Source organism: Lynx canadensis, chromosome B2 (assembly GCF_007474595.2).
Source record: "Lynx canadensis isolate LIC74 chromosome B2, mLynCan4.pri.v2, whole genome shotgun sequence".
Classification (NCBI taxonomy): domain Eukaryota; kingdom Metazoa; phylum Chordata; class Mammalia; order Carnivora; family Felidae; genus Lynx; species Lynx canadensis.
This window is the reverse complement of record NC_044307.1, coordinates 97021425-97027372: the sequence shown is the minus strand read 5'-3', so window position 1 is coordinate 97027372 and position 5948 is coordinate 97021425. Positions and strand designations below refer to the sequence as shown.

The 5948-nt window shown below is 40.3% G+C and overlaps 1 pseudogene; it reads right to left on the bottom strand.

The window, feature by feature from the left end:
- Nucleotides 1-546: 546 nt before the first annotated feature.
- On the bottom strand, nt 547-931 carry LOC115513391 (annotated as a pseudogene).
- Between the last annotated feature and the right edge of the window lie 5017 nt (nt 932-5948).

The following is a 5948-nucleotide window of genomic DNA, read 5'->3' as shown; positions in this document are numbered from 1 at the left end:
AGCCACCCAGGCACCCCTGCATTTGCTACTTACTAATTGCTTTCACCTGAAAATAATTTTTATGTCAAAAAGGCATATTTGGGGGTAATTTATTCTGGTTTTCTTCAACCCATTAATTAATTCATTTGGGATAAGTAATTGATCAGCTACTACGGGCTGAGCCTTGTCAGGCATTGGGATACATACAGTGCACTAGATAGATGTGGATCTTTCCTTGGGAGAGGCCCTTTAGCCCCTGAAGTGGTTAAGAAGACAGGTTTTATATTCAGGATATCTGGGTTCAGGTCCAGCTCTGCTACTTACTTCCGTTAGAATCTTGGGCTTGTTACTTAACCTTTACATACCTCACAAAAAGAGGGAAGGTGAATAAAAATACCTATCACATAAGACAGACATTTGCTTGAAGTGAATTAATAATGGTATCTCAGTATATATTAATAATCTGCATCTGAAAATTAGATTTTCTGTGTGAAGATGCTAACTGGGTTCTATTTCTTATTTATTTATTTATTTATTTATTTATGCAGTTTTATACCTTCATTTGACAATCAGCAATTAGTTCTCATCCATGTTAACAGTCTGTAGATTTTTGAAAGTGGTGACAGCTACATAGGTAACCAACATATAGAGCTTGTTTGGTGAATCTTCATCCTCCTTATGTTTTTCTGGACAACTGCACTTGGATATGGTGTGGAACATTCCTTATTCCTTTGGCCTAGACAGCTTTGTTGAGCCTAGTGTCAATGCACACATCTGGAGTTCCCATCTCCTTTACAGCAAATTTCTGAATCTCTTTGAGTGCCCGAGGGGCACACTTCTTGAAACCCACTCCATGAATGCGCTTGTGAATGTTGATGGTGTATTCGCCGGTCACTACCTCATTGATGACAGAACAGCCCTTCTTCTCGCCCCCCTTCTTCGCAGGAGCCATTCTGCTGGGCTGGGGTTGGAAAGGAAGAGCTCACATTATTTTAAAAGGAAAAAATATGTATAATATATTACATTTCAACCCAGAATCCCAACCAATTTCCTAACGCACAACTAAAGTATACTAAAACACTGGAAGCGATCAGGATATACCTCCCCCCAAAATGTCACTTTGGCATAGGAATTATTTTGAACAAAGTCATCTGAGTTCCTAAGCAGTCTTATCTGCCTAAAAGCTGAGCCTTAAAAAAGAGCTTGACTGTTATAAATGCACCCCCCACCCTCTAGCAGCAACTCTAATCTTCTCTTCTTGAAGTTGAAAAGTCAGAAGTTGCATGATACCCAGATAGACATTGTCACAAACTATCATATCTTCCATCTATTTTTCTAAAGGCACATTTATTTTTCAAAAAATTCATTTGCATAAGTGCCCTTTATGCCCTCTTTCTAAGAAGTCATTTGCTCTCCTGGAAGTGTTGCTCTGCTCCTCCCCCTCCCCTAGTAAGATGATATATAAACTCTAAGTTCTGTCTACTTGAGTCTCATTTTTCAGTGAAAAATAAATATATAGGAATAAAAATCTGTCTTTTCTCTTGCTAATTTGTCTTTTGTCAGTTTAATTTGCAGGTCTCTAAGACAGAACCTAAGAGGATAGAAAAACAGGTTTTTTTCCTTAACACATCTATATAACACATTTATGCAAAATGTTTAAAATATTGATCACCAAAAAATTTAAAACAGTTGTTTTATGTACAGCAACATCTTTTCCATTGTAGTTATTATTTTTATCCTTGTAATTTCTTATCTACCATTCTCTTTAAAACTTTCTGAACTTTTCTGGTACTCATTGTACAGCTGTCAGCAAAAACAATGGCTCAATATGGAAAGCACTGGTAAATGCATTCAGGACAATTGCCAGTGACAGAGCATGACTCATTCTGAGCGTGACACTCTGAGGTCATTCTGAGCATCAGCAACATCCAAGACTACACCCCCTCTGTGGATACTCACTGTGCTTTTCAAAACGTCTATGATTGTTGCTGCTGTTTTACCCCTTGAATTTGGAAAGAAACTGGACAACTTTCCCCCCACATTGTTTGGCTAAACTATATTGGACTTTCGGAGACATAAATATAAAAATTTTCCATCAGCTTAAAACAAACTCTGTATTGAGAGAGACATACATTCTGTGATGTTTGGGTATCAAAAAACAAAAGGTGTTGTTTCGGGAGATATTTGGCAGGCTATGCTTGCATATATAAAGCAATTAAGGTAGACTGTGGCACAAAGAAAGTATTAGCTATTATCATTTTACCTCTCTAAACACAGCGTTCTAGTGGGGAAGGCAGGCAAGTAAACATACGATGGACAAAATTACTGCAGACTGTGATAAGTTTTCTGAGGAGATTGAATACCATGCTGGAGAATAATGAGGGAAGGACCTTCTTCATGAAGGTGGTCAGAGTAGTCCTCCTTGGAGAAGTGACAACTAAAAGTAAACCTGAGGGATTAGAAGAAGCCAGCCATGAGGGCAGCCAGGGTGAAGCATTCCAGGTAGAGGCAAGAGCAAATCCCAAGGCAAAGGTGAGACAGAGCTGCTGGCAGGACTGTCACTGGAGTAGGAACAAGTCTATACGATGAAGCCAGAGAGATGGGCAGACTGAGGTCATGTAGAATCTTGGAGACCATAGTAGAGTTTGGATCGTATTTTAAGCAATAAGAAACTATTATAAATTTTAAGTGGAAGGATGAGATGATCTGATTTATGTTTTTAGATCACTTTGCTGAGGAGATTGGGGTAATAGAAATTTCAACTGGAAGCTGGGACACTAGTTCAGAAGCTAGTCATTAATTCAGGTAAGAGATGAGATGACATTGAAGATGGATAGGAGAGGTCAGAGATGAGGATTATTTTGGAAGAAGAATTATTGGACTTGCTGTCGGGTGAAGGAAACAGATGACTCAGGCGTTACACTCAGATTTCTGGCTTTGATAAGTGGGTAGATGGTGGTGCTATTGATACAGAGGGAGAGAAAACTAGATACAAGAATGTTTACAAAGTCATTGCTAAAGTTTGGGCATGTACACACACACACACACACACACACACGCACGGAAAACTATGTTCCCCATGTCTTTTGGGAGTTGTCATTATTTATAAATGGCAGCATGCTGCAAAATGACAAAATGGTGTAGAGGTTCCATACAACATGGTATAAGAGAAGACTGAATTGTGACGATTTCCTTCAGGCCCTTTTGACATCACCTAGTGACTTTTATTTTGGTTCTTCCTTATAGTACTGGTTGTAATATATGGCTTTTTGTTTGTTTTGCCTTACTGGCTGGAATCATGAAACTTGCAAATATTCTGGTTGTATAAACCAAACATGAGAGAGGTCTGCCATTATTCCCCAGGAGGCCACAGATGCGGTGTGCCCATTCTATCACTTTTTGAACATTAAACAGAGTAATGGCAATTATTTACAAATGACCTTTCTGAAGAGGGTAAGTGTAGGATAATTGAGGATGAATGGTCCAATAAAAATTGTAGACCACTACTGAAGGGTAGCAGAATATGCCATCCCAAAATGTACTACTTTGGAATAAGAATTATTTTGAGCTGAAGGCAATTGAGAAAAGGCAGATACAGTACAAGAAACACTCTCTGCCCTCCCCATATTTACCTAAAAGCAGGACATAAATTTGTAGAGGTGCCCCCTGTTCCCCTCTCTATCGAGGACAGAAGTTAATCACTGGAGACAACTCTAGACCCTTATTAGCCCAGAGATGGCACCAGAGGAATCTACATAACAAATTTTAGTAACTAGCCTTTATCTTCCATTAGTTTCTTAATATTTGCCTTTCCACAATTTGCTGTCCTAGCAACTTAAAATCCTGTTCCTTTGTCTTGTCACTTCTCTAAAAATTCTTTGTTCTTCTGCTAAGATGTATATAGGCCCAAGTTCTAACTACCTCTTTGAGTTACTCCTCTCTGAGTGCTCCCATGCATATGCACAATGCACATGTTAATAAACTCCTGTTTTCTTTTCCTCTTGCTAACCTCATCTTTTGTCAACCTAACTTATAGGACCTCAGCCAGGGATCCTAGGAGGGTGGAGGGAAAAATGTTTCTCCCTTCCCTACCTGACAGAGAGCAGAAAGTGTATACGGAGGGCCCCAGGAATAGGGCAGTAGTTCTGGTATGGAGAGGACAGAGGGATGTCTGCCTCATTTCCTAGTTGTGCTAGTTTAGCCAGGCCACAGGCTTCAGCGAGCCCTGGTTTCTCCATCTGTGAAATGTTGCTTTGGGAGATAGGGAAGTAGAACAAGAGTTAACTAAGGTCGAATACGGTAGTGGAATATCCTAGACTGTGTTATAGAAACAACCCCTGAAATTCCATGGCTTCAGTGGGTTGGCACAACCGAACTAGATTCAAATGTGGGTCATTGGGAGTTATCTTTCCAGAGACCATGGGATCCATATTTCCATTGTTTTGTGATGCAGCCTCAACAGGCAGCCTCCAAAATTGTTGAAGACAGGAAAGAGAGGGTGTAGAACTGCGTGATATTTTTTAATGTTCAGACCTGGGAGTGGCTTATGTCATTTCCACCCATTCCCCCACTGGCCAGTACAGAGTCATAGAGTCCCAGCAAAATTGCAAGGTAAGCTGGAAAATGTAGTGCTCAGTAAGAGAAAAATAAAATAAAATAAATTTTTAATGAAAAATTGGAGAAAAGAGAAAAATAAAATAAAACTTTTTAAATGAAATAATGGCATTGTCTCTATTACATTTAGATGAATGTGTTTTATAAAATACTATATCTTTTCTCGTGATGATGCTTGAAATGACTAAGTCAGGAAAAGAAGTTAGTAATTAAAGGTATACATCAGGGGTGCCTTGGTGGCTCAGTCAGTTAAGCGTCTGACTTCAGCTCAGGTCACGATCTCACGATCTGTGAGTTCGAGCCCCATATCGGGCTCTGGGCTGACAGCTCAGAGCCTGGAGCCTGCTTCTGATTCTGTGTCTCCTTCTCTCTCTGCCCCTCCCCTGTTCATGCTCTGTCTCTCTCTGTCTCAAAAATAAAGAAACGTTAAAATAATAATAATAAAAAAAAGGTATACACGAGCCACAGATGGATCCCCACCCCCCATCTCTGAATAACAGGGAAATTATTGCTCTTTTCAGAGGGCACAGAAAAGGGGCTTGGGGAGTGAGAGTGAGAGGGGCAGTAGATGATGGATGGATGAGAGACTGGGGATTGGTAAGAGGAAACGTCTTAGTTGGTAAAGTTCATAATTGTAATGAAAGTGTAGCTGGAGGAGAAAGTTTCATGCCCAAACCAAAAGCAAATGACATCTTTAAGAGTTGAAGGTTTTGTAGCCAACGGAAAGGTAAAGTTTACGGTGTTCATCTGAGGGCAAGAAGTTCCAAAATGAAGATCTTTTCTGCAAATAAGAAGGAAGAGCTATCACTGGAAAGCATTTCCAAGTTAAATGTTGAGGACAGAAGGCAGCAATAAATGGGGATTTGTAGGGTGATTTATGCAGGATTGAAAAATTAAACCATGTCTCGTCTTCTGGTGTTCAAAGACATGGGACATACACTTTGGGGATCAGAGTTCTGCTGAGAGATGTGTCATCTTTCTAAGACAAAACTATCTCAGCAAGAAGTCTTTAAGAAGGGGGAAATGGGGGGTGGGGGTGCCGCCTGGTGGCCCAGTAGGTGGAATGTGTGACTCTTGATCTTGGGGTTGTGAATTGGAGCCCAACACTGGTATGTAGATAACTTAAAAATAACATCTTTTTGGGGCACCCAGGTGGCTCAGTCAGTTAAACCTACCACCCTTGCTTTCGGCTTAGGTCATGTCTCACTGTTCGTGAGTTCAAGCCCTGCACTGGGCTCTGCACTGACAGTGAGGAGCCTGCTTGGGATCCTCTCTCTGCCCCTCCCCTGCTCATGCTCTCTCTCTCTCTCTCAAAATAGATAAATAAAACTTTAAAAAAATTTTTTTTAAAGGGA